The sequence below is a fragment of the Mustela putorius genome, unplaced genomic scaffold (assembly GCF_011764305.1).
Source record: "Mustela putorius furo isolate JIRA1106 unplaced genomic scaffold, ASM1176430v1.1 tig00003834_pilon_pilon_pilon, whole genome shotgun sequence".
NCBI lineage: Eukaryota > Metazoa > Chordata > Mammalia > Carnivora > Mustelidae > Mustela > Mustela putorius.
The window spans coordinates 88,231,008-88,254,100 of record NW_025421987.1 but is presented as its reverse complement, the minus strand read 5'-3'; the positions used below and the strand labels follow the sequence as shown (position 1 = coordinate 88,254,100).

General features: G+C 40.5%; 1 long non-coding RNA gene across 1 annotated transcript in view; it reads left to right on the top strand.

The window, feature by feature from the left end:
* The window catches only part of LOC101676464, a 34,805-nt gene extending 22,680 nt beyond the window's left edge, over window positions 1–12,125 (top strand). The window contains exons 2-3 of the long non-coding RNA XR_198935.2: window positions 9,395–9,930; window positions 11,248–12,125. This is a non-coding gene — a long non-coding RNA (uncharacterized LOC101676464). The remainder of the gene's footprint in view (window positions 1–9,394; window positions 9,931–11,247) is intronic.
* The last annotated feature ends 10,968 nt before the right edge of the window (window positions 12,126–23,093 follow it).

The window sequence follows — 23,093 nt, the reverse complement described above, 5'->3', positions numbered from 1 at the left end:
GACTGACTACATCTCTACACACACAAATAAAATGACTAAAGTCTATAATGAATTAGATGAAGTACATCTGGATATTCCAATATTTAACTATCATATCTAGGAAAAACAACAACAACAACAAAACACCGTGCTGTGAACCATGGTTGGGGGACTCAAAACTTGACCCCATCTGCCAAAGGAACCAGAATTGCTGGCACGGTATTTGCTCTACATAAGTGTTTAGTTGAGCACAGCAGATGAAAAACCAACCTACTGAAGGTTCATGGACTACACAGAGTAGATATGGAGCCTATTGTGACCAAGGAGATATGACCACAGGAGAAAGAGTGAACAGGTCTGTCCTAATTTGTTCACTTACCATTTACTTATTCACCCAGCACATTTTCATAGGGAAGCCTCTATGTCAAGCACCATGTTTGCATTGTGGATACAGAAGTAAGTAAGAGCCTCGTAGTTTAGCTCTTCAGACCAGGGATCAAGAAACTCTGCCCAGTGGGCCAAAGCTGGCTCACATCTGCTTTTGTGAATAGAGTCATGGAACACAGCAGTGTCCATTCATTTGTGCACTACCTATGGCTGCGTTCCCGCTACAACTGCAGAGTTGAGTAGTTCTGAAGGAGACTGGATATCCCCTGCAAAGCCAAATATATTTGCCATCTGTCTGTCCCTCTACAGAAAGTTTGCTGATCTAGATTATACCCTAGTTTAAAAGTCACTAATATACACTGGAGACAGTGTCATGTGGGAAGAGGACAGGGTTCTGTGGGAGACCTGCACAGTCTTGGAAAATCAACGAAAGCCTCTTGGACTAGGACCCTAGGGACAGAGGCCCCATGTGCCTTGCTTGCTGTTGTATCATAAGTGCCTGTGTGATGCCTGGCACACAGTAGGTTGCTCAGGAAGTACTTACCGAATGCATGAAAGAACAAAGTCATTTCTAAGGTGAGAGTGGAAGAGTGAGTGGAGTAATCCAGGACATGTGTGGAAGGATGGGGAGGGTAGGGGACAGCACATGCAATGGCCCTGAGGCAAGTGCAATGCAGCTGGCAGGGGTGTGGTGTGTCGAGTGGGGTTTGGGAGTAAGAAAGAGGTAAGGCTGGAAGATAAAAAGAACCAGACCAGGCAAGGCTGTTAAAGCCTCATTATGGAGTTAGGACTTTATGGTGAAGATCATGGAGAGCCTCTGATAAGTTTCAGGTAGAGCAGGTACAAGTTTCAAGTGTTGCTTCAGAAAGACCCCTCAGGACGGCAGGTCCAGGGCATAGCTGGTTAAGTAAGATCTGTGGCAAAAACCCAAGGGCCTGAACTAAGGAGGTGACACTGATGAGAGCCAATAGTGGAGTCACGCTGACAGGATGTGAGGGGATCAGGAGTCAGAGAGAGGGAGGAGTTAAAGATGATGACAAGATTTCTATCGTGAGAAGCTGCATAGAAGGCAGGGCCCTTCACTGAGATGGGGAACCCATGAAGAATAAAAGATTAAAAAGGAGGAAAAATGCTGGCTCGATCTGGGGCATGCTGGACTTGAAGCTCAGGTGGGTAATCCAGTCGGATGATCTACAATTGGGAGTCTTTAGAATCTAGATAGCAATGAAAGCCATTAGAGCAGATAAAATTTGCCTGGGAGAACATGTGGAGTAAGAAATGAAAGGATAAAAGAAAAAAAACTTGTAAAACCTGAGGAATGCCAACATTAATATAGGAATGGAGACCAAACAGTCCTTCTCTGGGACTGAGAAAGAGCATTTAGGATGATAGGAAAGAAAATCAGTAGAGTTTGGTGTCAGAAACCAAGGGACATGATCTAGTGAGGACAAGAGTTTCAAATAATTAAGAAATGTCGAGTGCAATAAAGATGGGAGTTTAGACAAAGCCTGGACAGCTTTGCTGTTGCCTTTTGTGACAGGATGGCAGCTTGGGCAGGCAGAAGGGAGAGAGTTGAAGCAAGGTGCAGTAAGTGAGCCATGAATGGGAGATGAAGAAGCTGAGCCAATGCAGCCCATGTAGGAAGTATTGGGGTGGGCAGGACAGCTACTGAGAGGGGTGGAGGGAGCTTGCTGTTTTTTCCCTGTCTTCTTTGGAGTTAAAAGAAATTTGATCATGCTTATACATTAACTGGGAGCAAACAATAGTCTCATTTTAATCAATCACTGGGAAAACTTGACTTCCACAGAGGGCTTCACATATTTTGTCCTATTAGACAAAGAAAATTCAGTAGCCCAGGGTGTTCTCTTTTTATACTTTGTTTCCAGGAAGCTTGGAATCAAGTTCAGTTCCCCTCGATGTCTGGTAGTATTTCATACCACTTCCTTCACTTGCTTTCTGTTCTGTTTTATATCTAAATACCTTGTTTTTAAAGAATAATTGTTGTGAGCAGGTTACAAGTTTATAAACACAGCATCTGTCCCTCATTCTTCCCATGCTTTCCTGAGTGTCCACTGTGGTCATGCCCTCTCCTCCAGGCAACAGACACAATATGAGGGAAATAAGACAGTCGCTGCTTCCACAGTCCAATAGAGGAGACAGACGTGAACCAAAGGATTGTGTTCATAATTGCAACTGTGGTGAGTGCAGAAAAGGAGAATACTGGAAGCCCTACAAATCTGAGGGATCAGGAGAAGCATGCTTGAGGCTGAAGGATGAACTTGGAGATGGGCACTGTAACCTCCTTTCTGAATGGATTTTTTTCTTGGGAGACATTGTAAGTGATCGTTCATCTTCTACCTGGACACCTGTGGTAGTGGGAACCCGTGCGGCATTTTTGCACAGTGCCAACAGTCAGGGCAGAATTTGACTCATGCAACCTCCACCCAGATGTCTACACTTGAATCCACACAAATAAGCTGAACTTTTGTCTCGTAATGTGCTCCGTGACTGGAGATGGTGGTGATAAGCCCCACCTACACATACTTATAGGTAGATCTGTTCTGTCACAGTTAAAAACAGGTTTTTCCAATTTTCCTTTTCCTGTTTCCAGATGATGTCATGTTTACAGAGACTTCTAATGGTTTCCAAATATCCATTTGGAGCTTCTATAGAAATACAATTCCTTGTTCCCATATGCAGAATTGTTAGCTAGAAACATAGCTGTCCAGTAAAAAAAAAAAAAAAAAAAAAAAAAAAAAAGACTACATCTTCTAGCTTCTCTTACAGCTAGGTGCTGTGGATTACTGGTAAATTTTAGCCAGCTTCTCTAGAAGGAAAACACAAAAGCCCTGATTGTTATCTGTAGTGTTAATTCTCCCGTAGCCAATTTTAAGCAACTCAGCATGACTCGCGGAACATGGAGCTGGGAGGCAATGTGCACACCAGGCCCTCACATCCCACAGGGGTGGGGACGGTAGCACAGAGCTCACTAGGCAGGACCATACCACGGAGTTCTTAATGGGATATGAGTGAAAGTAATGTATGTCACTGCCCAGTTGTGCCTTCAGTGGAAGTAGGGGAACTCTACTTCCCTTTCTTCTTTTTCCAATGCTCTAGGATACAAACAGGGTAGATAACCTAGTTTATACCCCGTAGATAAGGACAACATACTAGAGATAACAGAGCAACAAGACTAGAAGAGCCAGACTTCCAAATATTTTAGCGCTCCCTGGCTAGACCTAGTCTCCTTGTGGGTGATTTTTTTAAGTAAACAAGTAAGAGATTCCTAGCTTGTTTCAGCCAATATCATTTTAGGTATGTATTAGAAACAGCTAAACCTGTATTTGAACTGACAGACACATCCATCACAGAACGGCAACCAGACCGTGGCTCTAACATCATGCAAAAGCCTGCAATTCACAAGATGCAGGATGAGCAGGGGAAGTAGACACTCTCCCTGCCCTGGGGAGCCCAGCCTGGGACAAGAGATGGCATGTACTCAAGTTGCTGGGAAGCAAGGGGCAGGTCAAGAGTGTTCAAAGGCAGTGCGTGGAGGTGACTACACAGAATTACTATTATTCTGAATGAAGCAATCTTTGAACTCAGTCCTCAAAGATCGTTAGAATTTTAAGGAGTAGAAAGGAGTGGCAGAGCTTTCCAGGCAAAGGGATTGTACTTCTCCTTCAGATTGTAGATTCCAATCATTCTGAAAATGTGATCCCTCAAAAAAAAAAAAAAAATCTCTAGACTGTTATTTTCCCCCCTTGTAACATAACAAATTAATATTGTAAAACTATGACAAAAATGTTTAAAATTCTGAAGAGAATCAATTGTTTTCTGAGTTTCTGATCCCATCATTTACAAAGAAGCCCTTGATTTGTTCATTTCAAAGCATTTTGGTGGATTAATTAAAGCATTCCTCTGTTTTCTGAGGCAGCATTTTCTGCCCTTATTTTGAATGACTAAAGGTGCATAAAGACACTAAAGCTTCATCCCTTAAAAAAAAAAAATCTATAATGCAAACTTTTCACTAATGCACGCAGGCCTCCTTTCCAGTTACTTTTTCCTAAGGGAAGAAATGACATGTTTCTTTCTTTTTTTTTTTTTTAATATATTTTTTATTTATTTTCAGCATAACAGTATTCATTATTTTTGCACCACACCCAGTGCTCCATGCAATCCGTGCCCTCTATAATACCCACAACCTGCTACCCCAACTGCCCACCCCCTGCCCCTTCAAACCACTCAGCTTGTTTTTCAGAGTCCATAGTCTCTCATGGTTCACCTCCCCTTCCAATTTCCCCCAACTCCCTTCTCCTCTCTAACTCCCCATGTCCTTCATGCTATTTGTTATGCTCCACAAATAAGTGAAATCATATGATAATTGACTCTCTCTGCTTGACTTATTTCACTCAGCATAATCTCTTCCAGTCCCGTCCATGTTGCTATAAAAGTTGGGTATTTATGCTTTCTGATGGAGACATAATACTCCATAGTGTATATGGACCACATCTTCCTTATCCATTCATCCATTGAAGGGCATCTTGGTTCTTTCCACAGTTTGGCGACCGTGGCCATTGCTGCTATAAACATTGGGGTACGGATGGCCCTTCTTTTCACTACATCTGTATCTTTGGGGTAATTACCCAGTAGTGAAATTGCAGGGTCATAGGGAAGCTTTATTTTTAATTTCTTGAGGGATCTCCACACTGTTCTCCAAAGAGGCTGCACCAACTTGCATTCCCACCAACAGTGTAAGAGGGTTCCCCTTTCTCCACATCCCCTCCAATACATATTGTTTCCTCTCTTGCTAATTTTGGCCATTGTAACTGATGTAAGGTGATATCTCAATGTGGTTTTAATTTGAATCTCCCTGATGGCTAGTGATGATGAACATTTTTTCATGTGTCTGATAGCCATTTGTATGTCTTTATTGGAGAAGTGTCTGTTCATATCTTCTGCCCATTTTTTGATGTGATTGTCTGTTTTGTGTGTGTTGAGTTTGAGGAGTTCTTTATAGATCCTGGATATCAACCTTTTGTCTGTACTGTCATTTGCAAATATCTTCTCCCATTCCATGGGTTGCCTCTTTGTTTTCCTGACTGTTTCCTTTTCTGTGCATAAGCTTTTGATTTTGATGAAGTCCCAAAAGTTTATTTTCGCTTTTGTTTCCTTTGCCTTTGGAGACATATCTTGAAAGAAGTTGCTATGGCTGATATCGAAGAGATTACTGCCCATATTCTCCTTTAGGATTCTGATGATTCCTGTCTAATGTTGAGGTATTTTATCCATTTTGAGTTTATCTTTGTGTACGGTGTAAGAGAACGGTCGAGTTTCATTCTTCTATACATAGCTGCCCAGTTTTCCCAGCACCATTTTCCACTGTATATTTTTTCCTGTTTTGTCAAAGATTATTTGCCCATAGAGTTGAGGGTCCATATATGGGCTCTCTACTCTGTTCCACTGGTCTATGTGTCTGTTTTTATGCCAGTGCCATGCTGTCTTGGTGATCACAGCTTTGTAGTAAAGCTTGAAATCAGGTAGCGTGATGCCCCCAGTTTTATTTTTGTTTTTCAACATTTCCTTAGAGATTTGGGTCTCTTCTGGTTCCTACAAGGATGGTTAAACATTCGCAAATCAATCAATGTGATAGAACAAATTAATATGAGAAGAGAGAAGAACCACATGGTCCTCTCAATCGATGCAGAAAAAGCATTTGACAAAATCCAGCATCCGTTCCTCATTAAAACGCTTTAAAGTATAGAGAAAAAAGGGAACATTCTTGAACTTCATAAAATTTATCTATGAAAGACCCACAGCAAATATCATCCTCAATGGGAAAAAACTTGCAGCCTTCCCGTTGAGATCAGGAACATGACAAGGATGCCCACTCTCACCACTCTTGTTCAACATAGTATTAGAAGTCCTAGCAACAGCAATCAGACAACAAAGAGAAATAAAAGGTATCCAAATTGGCAATGAAGAAGTCAAACTCTCTCTCTTTGCAGATGACATGATTCTTTATATGGAAAACCCAAAAGACTCCACCCCCAAACTACTAAAACTCATACAGCAATTCAGCAACGTGGCAGGATACAAAGTCAATGTACAGAAATCAGTGGCTTTCTTATACACTAACAAAGAAAATACAGAAAGGGAAATTAGAGAATCGATTCCATTTATTATAGCACCAAGAACCATAAGATACCTGGGACTAAACCTAACCAAAGAGGTAAAGGATCTGTATTCGAGGAACTACAGAACACTCATGAAAGAAATTGAAGAAGATGCAAAAAGATGGAAGACCATTCCATGCTCTTGGATTGAAAGAATAAACATTGTTAAAATGTCTATACTGTTTAGAGCAATCTATACTTTTAATGCCATTCCAATCAAAATTCCACCGGTATTCTTCAAAGAGCTGGAGCAAATAATCTAAAAATAACATGTTTGTTTTCCATTGTTTCATGATGCTCAATATAGCAGTGAGCACAAGAGAAGGTCTCAGTAGATATTAATCAGTGTGAAAAGGAGTCACAGAATTTGAGACTATGAGGGAGGACGCTGAGATTGTAGGTGAGGAGAGGACTTCCTAAAGGGCCTATAGATGGGAAGAACAAGTCTGGTAGGTGCATGGTCATCTTAGGCATAAGCCTCTGAGATCCCCCAGCAGATCTAGCCAGCAAAGCCCCAGTCTCCTCTTCCTTTTTTTGCCCTTGTCAGAAAGCCCAGAGGCCCTGGGGAGAAATGGCATTGATGGAAGTGTCAAGGCTACTATATCCTAGAGCCAGCTAGCTTTCTAGTGCTTTTCCAAGTTCACTGATCCTTGTTCTCAATTTGTTTTTCAAAGTTGTGGTACCCAAAAACTTAATTAAAAGAATCTTATGTAGTTTTTGGCACACAAATTCATACCACGCTCTTTCCTCAGAATATTAATGCACAAATAAATATATAGTAGTGGGAACAAAGTCACATATTGAAATTCCAAGGCTTGAAGATGTAAATCTTTTTCATGGGGGAATAAAAAGAATGGAGTTTGGGGGTTCTCCCAACTCATCAGTATATCAAGGTGCTGGGGCACCTGGGTGGCTCAGTCAGTTAAGCGGCTGCCTTCAGCTCAGGTCATGATCCCATGGTCATTGGATGGAGCTCTATACTGAGCACAGTGTTGACCTCTGCAGTGGGGCCCTCTGCTCAGCAGGGAGCTTGCTACCTACTCCCTCTCCCTCTGCCTGTTGCTCTGTCTACTGGTGCTCTCTGTCTTCACTCTCTTTCTGTCAAATGAATAACTAAAATCTTAAATAAATAAACAAATGAAAGACTATTCAGGTGTTTCCTCCTTAAATTCTCCCTCTCTATAGAGTGAACAGAAACAAGCCAGGGTGATGGATTCCCCAAGGAAAAGCATACAGAGCTGAAAAACTTGAATTCCCATAGAGCTATGTGAGGATAAGAGTGTGAGTCAGAGAAAGAAGAGCTCAAGGAACCAAGACAGTGTCGTCAGGACAGCATAGATGGAATCCAATTCTTGTGAGGTGCTGAAGAAATGGACAAGCCTGGGGTTCTTAATTGGAGCAGCCATAAACAATCTACTTGAACCCCTCTAATATATTAGCGACAAGATACATTTATAAGGAAAACCTTTTTTGGAGGAGGCAACATGTGAGCCATGTTTGGATCACGTTCTGGTCCAAATTTAGTAACACTTGGGCAGTTTATCTTCTTTGAGTCTCAGTTTCTTTATCAACAAAATGGGTTCTCTTCTAAGGCTAGTGACCTGTGCCTTTTCCATATGTTTAAGATAACAATATTTACATTCCTGAGAGAAATTCAACTTTTCTGACTACAGTTACTCAGCTTTATGATTAACATCTGCAGTCCTGAGAGTTATTTTCTTTTGCTTCTTTATCAACTTAACAATTGGCTAAATTATTCAGTTCACAGCCCATTTAATGATTCAAGTCATACAAGAACCAAGAAAAATGATATACAACGTTACTTTATTTTTCACAGTTGGAAGGAAAAATTTGACTATATACTTAGCAAAGATAACATTTATTTGCATTACTCTAGAGAGGTAGAAATAGTCACATAATTTTAAAATTGGGTGACTTTACATTTTCCTGAACTCTCATCCATAGTTCAAGCCTTTAAAGACAAATTATCCCTAAATTTGCTCAGATATTTCTCTCTACTTTGGGCCAGTGGCATAGACTATTATGGTCCAAGCCACAGTCATTTCAAGCTTAAACTCGTGGAATAGCCTATTTATACATCTCCCTTCTCCTCTCTATACCCACCTCCCTTCACTGCCCACCCCATCGTGTCTATTCCCCACATAATAGCTAGGTGCCATTTAAAACCCAAGTCAGGTCATGTGACATCTCTGCTCAGAATGCTCCAGTGACTTCCTGTCTCTCTCAGATTCAGAGCCATAATCCCGATCAGGCCCTGACATGCCCAGTAGGCTCCCCTGCTGCCTCTCAGACCTCATCTCCTACTGCTTTCCCTTCATGGACTCTGCTCCAGCTACAATGACTTCCCTGCTGTTCCCAGGACGCTTAAGCACATTCCCACGACACGATCTTTTCAAATCATGTCCCCTCCACCACCTCCCCTCCAGATGGCAATAAGGACTAAGGTGTGCTCTTGCCCAAAGACCTTGATTGAAATCTCACCTCTACTGAATATTAACCCTCCGCACCCATGGCTTTTTATCTCCCTTCCCCTGTTGCATTCTTCTGCATAGCACTCAGCACCCCGTTATATTTCCTATTTGTGTCTTTTCTGTCCATTTCATCCCACTAGAATATAAACTCTATGGGCTAAGAGATTTTGTCTATTTGGATTCATCGTTTCTTATATCTCTAGTGTTTAGAAGAGTATAGCATATAGTAGGCATTCAATAAATATTTATATTAAAATATTCAGAGTGAACTATTTTTCTTCATATATTGACTATTTTATTAGACAATGTGCCATCTCTCTAACACAATGTTTTGAATTAAAAATTTATTTTTTCTCTCAGATATGGAAACAATGACCACAAAAATGTCCCTCTGAGATCATTACCAAGAATGGCAACTGTGAAAGGGCCAAATGAGCAGTCAACTGGATGAATTTCAGGAAACATGAAGGGCCAGAAGTCCTATCGCATCATCCATCATGGGGCCTTTGCTACCAAGTTGTAGAGCACATACAAATAACGGATGTTTACCTGTCCTCCGGGGAAACTGAAGCAGTTTTACAGACAGAAGTACTAACTGTCATCCATGAAAGTGATTATAGTGATGGGAAGATCTTCTTTAGATAGGAAAGCTGTCATATTATTTTGATTCTATGACGGTTCCCATCGTCAGATGGCTCGGGTGCAGGCAGTATGTATCTCTCTTCAGTTGGCTGAGACATTGCGAGGTGTCAGAAGGACACATAGAAAAAGAATGCTGAGAACAGGGCCCAGAGCTTCCGGGGAAGATTTCCAATCTGAGCTCAGCCACCCCACAATGGGTGAGCCCAGGCAAGCCACTTAACTTCTCCAGACCGCAGTCTTCTCTTCAACAAAATGTGAGTCACAAACAATTCCTGTTTTGCCACCTCATGGCATGAAATAAGCAGTGTGAGAATTTCTCTAGGTATATAGGACTGTGTACTAAGAACTCCATAAATGACTAAATGCCATTACTTGAGTCCTTGGGCTGATTCCTGAAAAGATGGATGGGCATGTCTAAGTAAACGGTCCCACCTTGTCCTGCCCATCACCAAAAGAATGGAACTAGGGAATAGAGAGGCCCATCTTACAGCATCAGATTTTAGGTGCTCTACCTGGGGATTTGTTCATTCACTCACAACACATCTACAGAGCACCTACAATGTGGAAGGTGTTGAACCTCAGATTTTGTAGGGAGAATAGATTTGAATGTAATCTGGTCTTGTTCTTAAGGTGCTCGCAGAGAATAGTGGGGAGCCTGTCATAGGACATAGAAAGAGAATTGTTAAAAGAAATGCCCCTGGAATGAAATCAGTTCATATGGCCTTGGCAGTGACTTCAGTTCTCTGGGCTTTAGGTTCATCTTCAGCAAAAATATGATAATCACAAGGGGTTATAAGATCAAGATGGGATATTATTTTGTTTAGGTGCTTTGTAAACTGTGAATTGCCATCCATGAGTCGGTTCTCTTCTCTCTCTTCCTCTTTCTCCTTCTACTCTTTCTTTTCCTTTCTTCCACCCACTCTGCTTCTCTCCTTCTTGCTCCTTCTCCTTTTCTCTATCTTTGTTTCGGTAGGTGCCCCACTGTGCATCACTGAGACATTCTCACAATTAACTGGATCTAGCGTGATCATTAAAGTGACAGCCCAGTTGGATATCTTCGATCCAGCATGTTTCCTTATTGTATGACATGATAGCTAAGATGCTCAGGGATCTAACCCTGGCCTGCTTAGATGACATTTTTTTCCCCAGTCTGTTGCTAACCATAAGATATAGAACTGAATGAAAGTGAATAATGATCCTTATTTCCTAAGAGTTTGAATATAACTGGAGGTGGTGGAAGGGTTTAGACTCAAAATGTAAAGTGCTCAATATTTCAAATTGGTTAGCATTTTGGAAAAAAACAGACACACCTACAACTTCTGGGTTCAACCCTTTCATGTTTGTTCTCTTCCTTCAGTGAGGTCTTGATTGCTTAAAATTTATGACAAAGTATCAAAGTAGAAAGTAATCTTAGAGATCAGATTATTTGATATCTGCCTGTTTTTCAAGGGTCAACTGTGGTTTAGGAAGGGGAGCAATCTGACCAAGATCATACAATTGAATTAGCAAGGAAAAGTCTAGACTGCAGATCTCCTGATTCTCATTCCATTCTTTTTCTCCACCCTCTCTAGCCTCCAGGTGCAATGGAATGGGTAGCCACAGGTTTGTATTCTTTCTGTAAGTGCCTCCTACCCTTTCTTTTTTTTTTTTTTTTTAATTTTTTATTTTTTATAAACATATATTTTTATCCCCAGGGGTCCTACCCTTTCTTTTACCTGGGTTTAAACATTCCTCCCACTTTCCCGGCCCTTACTCTCCCTTTTGAGTCACACCTACTAAGACCTAAGACTCAAGTCTCGAAGTTGAGTCTGTGGATAGCCAGATGTCTTGTGCTCCACATTTCTGTCTGCACAGTAAACACTTTTTCATTTAATCTTCACAAAAATCGGCAAGGTGTCAGTATTTTGACCTTACAGACTAGCCAACTGAAACTCAGAGAGCTGTCTTACTTGCCCCAGGTTATACAGCTAGAAAATTGTAGGGCCAGGATTTACATCAGATCTAATGCTAGAACTGACTATTGCCTTATTGCCCCTTTGGCACAGCTTTGATCTTGGAAAAGGGGACCCAGTGGTTTAAGTAAATGCCAAGGGGTAATTGACTCCTAGCTCTTCTGCTAGCGGGGGAAGATGGCACAATGATTCTGGGCTCCTGAACATTTCTGAATCTCTTAACTATGTACTGAGCAATAAGAACTAGGGTGAGTCACTTTACTCCCCCGCAGATAGGATAAGTAATAATGCTTCCATAACAAGAGTTGTGAAAACTAAGGATTACAATGGATAATGTTTGGGAAAATATTAGGTAGTCTGCAAAGGACTATATAACTATTTGGTTTGAATAAATAACTCATGATTTTCTTAATCCAAATGTTAATGATGATATTATTTACACTATTTTATTGTAAGCCTTTTCAAATACTTTGATTAAGTGGATAGTCTAAGATAATAAATGTATGAATAATTAAAATATTTTATTAGATTTTTTTTTGTCTCACTCTTTACCAAAAAAGAAGTTGGCTTATAGCTTATGAATGCATAGATGTCATGGTGCCATTCCGTTTTCCTAAACCAAAAAAAAAAAAAAATACTGCTGTCATCTTAACAAACATTACTGAACACAAACTCCGTGCTCCAAGACTGAGGTAAATACTCTGTTCCTCATTATTTCTTTTAATTATAAAGAGGTAGGTACCATTACTATCTCTACATTATAGATGGGAAAATTGAAGCTGAAAACATCCAAGTGACTTGACTAAGATCACACAACTAACTATTAAGAGAAAATGACAAGTTTGTAGAGGCATATACAGTATATGTGACGTAACTTTATACCACCTTTGTCCAAATAAAACTCGTCAAAAACTTGAGTGGCTGGTCATCAAGCTATCTAACAAAATAGAACACAGGAAAAATATTAAAAACTGACTAGTAATTTGTGTGTGTGTGTGAGAGAGATAGAGAGAGAGTGAGTTGGAGAGAGAGAGAGAGAAGGGATAGGAAACAGGCAAAGACACATAGAAACTCGTATGTTTCTATGACTTCTATTATAGGTAATAGACCACAAAGTGTAGTTCTTCACTTTTTCACATAGAGTGTAATAGACCACAAAGTGTAGGTTTGAACTTTTTCACATAGAGAGACAGTGCACACTACTGATTCATTTACTGACAAATGATTGAGTACTTACTATGTACAAGGACAAGTGTTCAAGTTTACAGAATAGGAACACAAAGTCACCGAACCTCCTCCTTGGACCTCATGAACTCCTAGATAAATTGTCAGATAAACACACTTGAATTTTATGTGTGTGTGTGTGTGTGTGTGTGTATATACCACTTAAGTAAATTGCCTCTGGGGTGTGCTCAAAAGTTGATTCTTATCTGAACTGTTCTTTTGTACAACTGCTTAAGAAAAGGAACAAGGGAGAATGTTCAACATTGGGAAATAAAAGAATAGGATTTGGAGAAGAAGGTGAGTTACTTAAATTTGTCAAGACATTGGGACATAGATACTTTCATTTTCAGTAGAACTTTGAGCTCTTTGAAAAAAAAAAAAATCCAATGTCCTAAAAGCTAAATAAAGCAAACTGGGCCTCTGATTCCCCAAGGTTCAGATTAAGAGCCCAACTCTTCTGTGGAGGACGGGAGGTATAAGAGACTGGGTTTCCATTATAAATAACCCCAGAGTTCAGTCAATAGCAATTTCTTTTGAAGCCTTTTAAGAAACCTGGGTTGAGGCCAGCAGAGAGGTACCCACTGGGCCAAGCCAGGAGAGAAGGGAAATATCTATAGCTGATTTCACTTTGCATAGCTCTTACTGCTGCATCACAGCAAAAGAAGGCAGCCAGTGGTGGCAGAAGTGTCCCCTGGCTAGAGGGCCCTGTCATCAAAATTTCTTTCCTCCACCACTCAGACAATATGCCCTTGGCTCCCCTCTCATAGTATCTTCACATCCCTCAGAAAACAGAAAGTCTTAGAATTGAAGCCTTGACATTGACATCCCAGTCCACCCAAGCAGCTCTTGGCAGAGGTAGGTCATCCTACCTGTTCATGTGCATTTCCTTGTCTCCCCATGTGGCCTACTTTATACCCTACGGAGTCATTCAGGCAACCTATCAAATGCTAAAGGACATTGGGAAGTGATTGAATTTGTAAATAAGAAGGAATAATTAAAAATGCAAAAGGTTTGAATACAGATGTCCATATCCACCCACAGTTGAAAACAGAAGTGAAACTAGTGAATTCAGCATACAAATTCACCAATATACACCCATCTACATAGAATGGAACCCAAACCCCTTGACTAGTTTTCAAATTCCTCCCCAACATATTCCCAATCCTTCTCTCTAGAAATGTCTCTCTATGTAAACTTTATGTCTCTTATAGTCCTGTTAAATTAATCACCAGTGACTCAAAAGCCCAGATTATGGGCTTGTTCTTTAATACTTCCATTTATTAGATATGGTATCTCTACCTCCTAAAATGCCTTTGCCCTATATGGCTTTACATCCAAACCTGCTTAAAGGCAACCTCCTTCAGGAAGTAAGTTATCTTTGATTTCCTCTGTTGTAAGTCATGTCTACTTAATCAGAGCACACCTCGCATTTTTATTTGTGCCTCATATTCTAATAGTGTATATGCTTGTGATTTGTCAGTTTCCTTGAGAAGGATTATGTCTAAGTCTTCTTCATTTCACCTACCAAGGAAATGATGCCAGCCAGTGGCTAAGATTTATTGAGAACTTAACATGTGTGACTTCCTTTATCCTCTCAGCTGAGGATGTTGATACTTATATTTCCCTTGTTTTGCAAATGAGAAAACAGGGAACCAGAGAGGTTAAGAAAGCTGCCCAAGTACACAGATATTAAATGGTCACGTAGGAAAATGGGTATTTCCAGTTTGAATCCATTTTTTCATGTCTATGTCTTTAATTATTGCATGTTCTTAGCATAGGGAGAACCTAGTAAATAATTAATGGAGTAAATGAACAAAGGAAGAGAGGAAGGAAGGAAGGATGGAGGGGAAGAAGAATCGATCTTTAAGCATAAACATTCCTATTCCATGCACAGGATTTCACCTTCTCTTTCAGAGAGTAGCCACTCAGTGAACATTTGTTGAATTAATGACTGAAGGATTGGTCCTAGAGAAGATGTCTGGGGACTGCTGAGTCCAGAAAGCTCTCAAAGGGGAGTCATTCACTCATTCTTTCAACACTTACTCATCATCCATTCATTCTTTCAATATTTATTAAAGGCAGCTATGTAAAGGGCAGATGGTACAGGAATAAAGAATGAATCATCCATGAGCGCTGGTCTTTGGGTACTTACATTTTGATACCATGAGACTCTACTGGTGTTTTTCAAATCTAAGAACAGACACTGGCAGAGTAAAGATAACTGGAGCTCAGGAAATGACTGATCTAATATTTGGAGGCAACTGGTAAGGGTAAGTCTGGTGCCAACCATGAAGAAGCCTTCCCTTGAAGAGGAAATTCAACTAAAGATCATGAAGAATAACTAGATGACTCATTCATCAAAATAGGAAGCTTTGTCTGGTAAGGAAGATGGTGGCATCTAGGTGGCAGAAACCACGAAGATCCCGCTCAAACACACACCACAGCTTCACCCTGCTCCTTGGGCTACTGTATTTGGAGTGGAGGACTTACCTGTTCACTAGCCAGGGCTGGACAGAAACAGGGCAGCATGTGGTAGAAGATCCCAGGCTCTGGGAGGCACTGCCTCACTCTGAACAAGAACTCCCTCGTGTAGAAGCTGTGCACACTTGGACATATATAAAAGTGGAAGTAATAACAATCCTTCTTTCACAGAACTGTAAAATGCATAGGGCAATGCCTGGCTCACAGGGAGAACTCACAAAACATTGGTTATTTTTACTGTCCTCTTATCATTGACTCTACTTGTTTTTATATTTGAACTGAAAAATTTCCAGTGATTTTTAGAAGGAAGAAGATGCTCATATTTGACTTGTGTATGAAATTAGAGTATAAATCGTACATCTTCAATCTTATGAAAACTTTGTTCATAAGAAGATAGTTCTTCCATCAGCCAGAGGCTGGCTTATCTGAACTGCCATATCATTGTTGCCTACAGAAGAATTCCAAATGGATCATGATGTTTCCCATTTGTGTACTTTAACACAAGACTTTAAGAGGAGCATAGAGTGATTCGGCTAAAACCGCTCAGTTATATTTTCTTTTACTCTCCCAGACCTTGGCTCCTATCAGAATCCATGATCCATTTTTTTATATATAAGTGTTACTCTAACTTAGAAAGTACATATTTCTTTATTAAGGCATATGTTGACTTAATCCATGTATTTTTTTCCTATTTTAAAAAATAAAAAAATATATTTAAAATATACGCATTAAAATTATTTATGCAAAGAATTTATAACCAAGCTACAGATCTAGCTTTACTCCAAAAAAGTTCTGATTTTAAATTTTGCAGCTACTCTTATTTTTTTTTTTCAGGGATTGGTTCTATTATACACACAAAAAAGGATCTCTCATCTTCCATAAGCTTTGATCAGGAAAGCAATGATTCTCCTACTGGAAACTCTTAAATAGCCAAAATTAATTTCAAAGACATAAATTCAAAAGTAGCAACACAATTCTTTTGATTTCTTGCAAATGCTGTCAAAGAAAATACAAGATTTTCATCCTGCATATTTTTTATGTTGCTAATAAAGTCTGTTTCCTTTTTTTGTTAAATCAATACTTCTGTTGCAAAGAATAAGAATCATATACTAGGCAACTCAGACACTATCTCTTAAAAGATTTTCAGACAGTCTCAATATAAATATATTTTAATATAACAGTTTTAAAAATTATGATTAATGAATGAATATTTTCAGAATGTTATCATTTCTATTTGTTTATTTATGTTTACATTCAAACATTGTAACCTATCAGCAAATGCTTGGGTTTCCTTTTGCCATGTTCTCTATAAGATGCATTAGATAAGAAGAACACACCGGTAAATGAGGGCAATACTTCCCAAGCTGACTGATGAGATAACTAAATTGAGTAGTCAAGGAATTCCATGCCTGTATCTCAAGTTCATTCCACCAGTGGCAGCCATCTGAGATGTTCAGGGCTTGTCAGTAGGTTGGGCACAGGTGCGGGTTTGAGATACGCTGTAGGAAGGTGGTGACTATGGGGAACATGGCACTGGCTTTGGAGCCAGCAAGACTGGGATCCAGTTCTTGACTCTGCTTCACTAGCCCTGTGCTTTCTGAGCCTCAGTTTGTTCACTTGAAAAACCATCATATCAACATCAACCTCATAAAGTCATTAGGAGCATCAGAATATAGTAGGTGCTCAGTACCTGGCAGTTCTTATGAGGGCGATAATTTTGGTATATGCAGGTACAGATGTAATTAGATAGTGTTTGCAGTGTGTTTATGTGTAATGTATGGATATTTTTTCCCAAGACTATCTTTTTTTCATAACATATAATGTATTATTTGCCTCAGGTGTACAGGTCTGTGAATAATCAGGCTTACACATTTCACAGCACTCACCATAGCACATATCCTCCCCAGTGTCCATAACCACCACCCTGTCCCTACCCCCCAACCCCCAGCAGCCCTGTTTGTTTCATGAGATTAAGAGTCTCTTGTGGTTTGTCTCCCTCCTGATCCCATCTCATTTCATTTCCACCCCCACCCCTCAGGACCCCCCACCCTGTCTCTCAAATTCTTCATATCAGGGAGAACATATGATAATGTATGGGTATTTTAAAAAACATGTTACCAATCCTTACTCCACGAAGTTGTCAAATGGAATACAGAAAGGCTGGCACATTTTCTTGTTTCATAAAACTTTCTCTGGTTCCAAAGCACACTGGACACACCATCACTCTCTGTGCATACTCAACGTATTATCTGGGGTTTGGTCCTGGCTCCAGGACCAGGACTGTGACTTGAGCTCTGTGACCTTGGGTCAGTTACCTCTCCTCTCTGGGTGTCAGTTTCTTAGGTTAAAGATGAGGAAATCACCAGGAAATCTTCTAGTTCTAAAACTATTACTAGGCACCCGAATCTCTGATTTTCTGACTTAGGCAGAGGTTCAAGAAGAATAAAGATGAGTAAAGATGACTAAGGTGGTGGGAAAGATAGACTGATCATCTCATGTCTGAAATAGTGTGATATTGACCTGATTTTTACAGGTTCTCTTAAAAGCTAAGATTAAAGTAGATCAGATCAAGTTCCTTTTCTTGTGACCAATGATGACAGGGAGTTGTTGCAAATGCTTCTCTAATCCTAGAAATATGTGTACACTAAGTTCAGCATACAATTTTGTCTGTTCACAGTCCTAACCAAGGCCTTATATACACATTGGGATTTGGAGTATAGTGTGTGGTCATGGATCCACTGAAGTCACCAATCACACATAGCCCCAAATATCTTTGGAAATGCTATTTTGATGTGGTGGATCCCTTTCTATTAGCGACCATTAAATAAATCCAAGTTTAAATGGTCCAGCTTCTTAATATTACCAACCATGGAATGGGCCACATTGGAAGGAAAGAGCTCCCAGCCTGGAGCTCTTTAAGAAGGAGATCAATGAGTACTTAGTTCGGCATGTTATGTTGGCGATTCATGGAGTGATTATGTGGATTGATTTCTAAAGGCCTTCTGAATTCCAAAATTTTATGATTCTTCTGGTTTTATTGATTCTTTTTTTAAAGGTTTTATTTATTTATTTGACAGCAAAAGATCACAAGTAGGCAGAGAGGCAGGCAGAGAGAGAGTGGAGGAAGCAGGCTCCCCGCCAAGCAGGGAGCCCGATGCGGGACTCTATCCCAGGACCCTGCGATCATGACCTGAGCGGAAGGCAGAGGCTTAACCCACTGAGCCACCCAGGTGCCCTGGTTTTATTGATTCTTACCAGGCAAATTCTGGGAACATGTGGGATGGGTTTTACCTTCATATTTACATTAAAAAAAAAAAGATATGAGTTGTTCAACCCTGTTGAGGAAGAGAAAAAAGCCAACTCTATACATAGAGGATTTTGAGTTAGATTAAGAAGCTGCACCATTTAAACTTGGATACAACTCAGGATTCTGATACAACTCAGGATTCTGAGCCATGGGGTTTGGGGTAATAAATTTTGATTAAATGTGGATGGCAGCAGTGTGAAAAAAAAGTTCAGTAAAGGTGACTGACATGTCCAAACCTGGACTTGGCAAACGGGAGGGTGCAAGATCACCTTGCGCATATTTATGATACTTGACAATTACTTGCCTGCTCATTTCTCCCTGAGAATTCCTCTGAGATTCCCTGAGAATTCTTCCCAGAGATCCTCTGAGAATTCCTAGACCTGACTCGGTTTGTATTCAGCTCAGTACCCATGGCTTAAAGGATTGTTCTATAATTTAATCCAGTCCTTCTCCTTTTGGTCTGCTGCCTGCTCCAACTCAGAAGTTAAAAGGTTGCACTTCCTTAAAATGTAGTATTTCCCAACTGAACTTTCATCAATCAACCGAGTAGTATAATTACACAGGCACTGCTCAAGGCTAAGCCCTGGTTAATGATCCCTGGCTTTGTCTTATTCCAGGCTGGTCTTTCTTGATCCAGCTGAAGACTGACCACTTGAAAGGAGGTGCATGGGAAGATCTGAAATGCAACTGGGAGAACCCCACGTCCACCTGTCATAGTCATTAGAAGGGCAAACTTTGCAGCATCTGTCCAGATCTGGTAAGTTGGTGGAGTCTCGGTTTGAACCGCAGGGTGCGAAGAGTGACAGAGTGACTCAGGATATAAAGAATGTCATAGTAAAGGAGCTACTGAAGAGGTTTCCTACCCTAACTCTCTCTTCAGGCTCTTTCAAAGGTCCTGTAGCTCCTGTACCTTCCTTTTGCTGCTTCCCGTCACTCACTGTGGGTTTGTGTTGATTTGCTGGGTTGGGTTAAGGAGTAGTACAGTCTGGTTTGGTAGACACAGCAGCTTGGTCTTTGTGGATCTGGAGGATACATAATCTTTTCAGGACTCATCCTGGATCTAGGAAAGAACCCAAGGCCAGGGAGATAGGCCCATCCCTAGAAGGACTGTACCTGAAAGGCCAGGTCCATGCTTGCTGCTGTAGAGCTGGGTGTGAAGGCCTGGCTCACTCTAGCATTCTCTCTGAAGAACCACAAATGGGTGGTAACACCATTAGCTGGAAAGTAGGGCTCATGTTTCTGCTCCTGTCTGCTCCTGTCTGGGATTTCTGTGAACTTCTTTGTTTGAAGAAAACTATTTGGCTCTAAACTAAACTATAAGTCTCCATAGCCAGGCTCTTTCCAAAGAGTACTGTCCTCTCTCTTTCTACCCTCACTCCTCTCCCTTCACCTCTGTCTTCCTTTTGGTTTTTAGATTATGGTACATTTTCAAGTAGGGTGTTACATGTTTCATGAACATTTTGCCAGAGTAGCCCGCACAGAAGAGTTTTGAATCTCTTAGTGAAAGAAGGGAAGTGATACCAGCCCTTGGGTGGTGAGATCACTGAAGCCTGTGTTCTGCTCCTTGCAGTGTGGATGGGATTTTTCACTCCAAGAAGAGGATTAAATAATAGAGCTTTCCAGGAAAAGAGAGACTTTTATTATTTATTTATTTATTTATTGCTTCTAACTTCTTTATCCAATCCATTCAGAAATATAAACACTTGATATCTGGAGACCAACTTCATTCTGTGGAGAAAGCCGATGCTATTGAAAACTATCACTAAAACTATGAGGAATGCAAATAATAATATCTGAATGTTTTTTATAGCCACTGTGTTGATCCTATGAATGACACAGCAGGGTTTGAAAGGACAGGTATGGACAATATCCCCGATTGTCATGGAGAAAAGCAGGGCCGGAAAGAGAAATGTCTTGCTCAGGGTCATACACCTGATAGACAGAAGTACAAAATCAGAGCCACTCTTCTGACTTGAGGCTCAGTATGTTTTTTTCTACACCTTGCTGCTTCTTCCCACACAATAATCTTTTAAGATTAAGTTTTTAGGCTTGAGAGTTGGGTCCATGGAATTACTAAAAGGACTAAGAAAATGAAGCTTTGAAAAGATTATGTTCTCATTCTTCTTTCTCTGCACAGTGTCTGGGTATCAAGGAAAAGGATTATTTGTTAAGACTGCTTTGAAAATTTTCTGGCCCATGAGTACTTGACTAATGCCAGGAGTAAAATTCTGTATATCAAAACCACACTCTTTTTGGCTTTTCTTGGCTCATTACTGTCTTAGCTGAGTGGAGAGCTATGTGTGAGTTTACTGGTAGGAAGGTTTTCTGGGAGCAATGACTGATTATGAGGTTTCTGTTGAGACCCAGGTAGCAACTTCAGGCAAGTACACATCTGTTACCAGTGAGAGAGTGAGAGATAGAGCTCACATCAAGCCGGTTGGCTCTGCCCAAAGCTTTGTCTAGCAGAGTCTAGACTGAGCACCACTTACCTCGATCACCTCTGGAATTCTGGGAGAAGATATAATGATTGTTGATCAGAAGCTGGATCTACTACTGGGGGAAGTACAGGATCTTGAAGGAAACTAACAAATTTTGTGTTTTCCAGTTTCTACCAAATAAGAATGGGATTTAAGGGCACTTCTTCCCCTCTCTCCTTCTCTCTCACTTATTATCATCATCAAAAAATCAACCAGGGTGAGACCCCAGAGAGATCAAGGTTTGATGGATGGCATACTCAGCTGGGATTATGAAGTCCCTGCTTCTCTCCGGGCTTTGCGTGGTCTCAGACAAATAATTTGACTCTGTGGGGTTTAGTGTCTCCATTTATCAAATGGGTAGTTGAACTGCATGGTCTTTGATACTTTCAAGCCTGACATTCTTTGATTCCCTCTAGAATATCAGATTCTGGTCTAAACCTGCTTGACCAAGAATGCCAAAAATATGCCCAAGATTCTTGTTTCTGGTTTGTCTCTTTCTTACCAGAATTGCTAGGATGACATGAGCAGGGGAACTGCCCCCTTCCTCATAGTAGTTAGGTAGAGATCTCACCGTGATCAACCAGCATCTCCCCAACCCCAATCCTTCCCTCTGCCAGTGACCTTAAGCTATGGCAAATGAATCACACAGACACAACAGGAAAACCCTGATGTGGAAGGCTTTTATTTTAGAGAGGAGAAAGGGCGACAGAGAATTGAAGACCCAGTCAGTCCCTGAGATAGGCCTTGATTGTGTGTGTGTGTGTGTGTGTTTGTGTGTGTATACACACACATTTTTTTAAGCTCTCACTTGAATAATATCTTCTTTCAGACTCTCACAGTCCAGAGGATTAAGTTTACTAACTTAAATATAGATTATCTACCCTGTGTTCCTACTCTGTGTCTATTCTAACTCTTTCTTCCACCATGCCTCTTTCCCATAATTAGCTTTATAATTGTAAAGTCATTTTAGAGGCAAAAAAAAAAAAAAACCTGTTAGGTAAATGAGCAATAAATATTAACAATTAAATCACTTCTGATTTGAATGTGAATGTAGTGTTCAAAATGAGAAAGCAAATAAGTGGAAGTAAAAATAAAACCTCTCGTGATCCCATCACTCAGATATATCCACTGTGAACATTGTGGCGAGTTTCCTTCCAGTCCTGTTTCTTATACATATGCATGCACATTTACTATCAATATTTTGTCATTGGTATTTCAAATGGGTTTTAGGACTTCTCATCACTACATACCTTTGGTCTTTTATCAGTTGCGTTAGATCTAATTCCTATAATTCCATATCATTGTGGTGGCTTTCCTTCCTAGCTGAACCCTCTTTGATACAGAATATGTTGCTAAAACATGTCAGATCTGAATTTTAGAACTGGCTTCCCCACCTGGACATACTTTACAGAAGAATTTTGAGGCATTGGACAGTATGTTCCAAAAAAGCTCCAGGGTTTTTTAAAAGTCACCCATTGACAATTACATTTAACATTTATTGAACATCTGCTACACATGGCCAACATTACAGTAAGTGGTATAGATGTATTATATAACTTAATCCTAACTCACTGGGAGTAAGTATATCTTTGTTTCCATTTTATAGATGAGGAAACTGGGGCTTAGGGAAGCCACACGGCCCAAAGTTGCAGTGCTAGTAAGTGGTACAATCTTGCTTCAAACACACACAGTTTGGTTCCAGAGTCCATGCTCTGAACTCAAATTTAAGTTACTCACTAACACACCAAGCTGGAGGTGCCTCACCTCTTGGTATGAGAGCAGGGTCTTGGGGCAGTCACTTGGACTGTGGGTATACATGACCTTGTGAGATGAGCCCTGCAGACGAAGGCATCAGGTGTGCTGGAGCAAGAACACTGTACTAGGAGTCCAACAGACTTGGGCTCCAAACCTACTCTTCTAACATACCAGCCATGTAACTGTGGCTATGTCACTATTCTGTCTGAGCATCAGTGTTC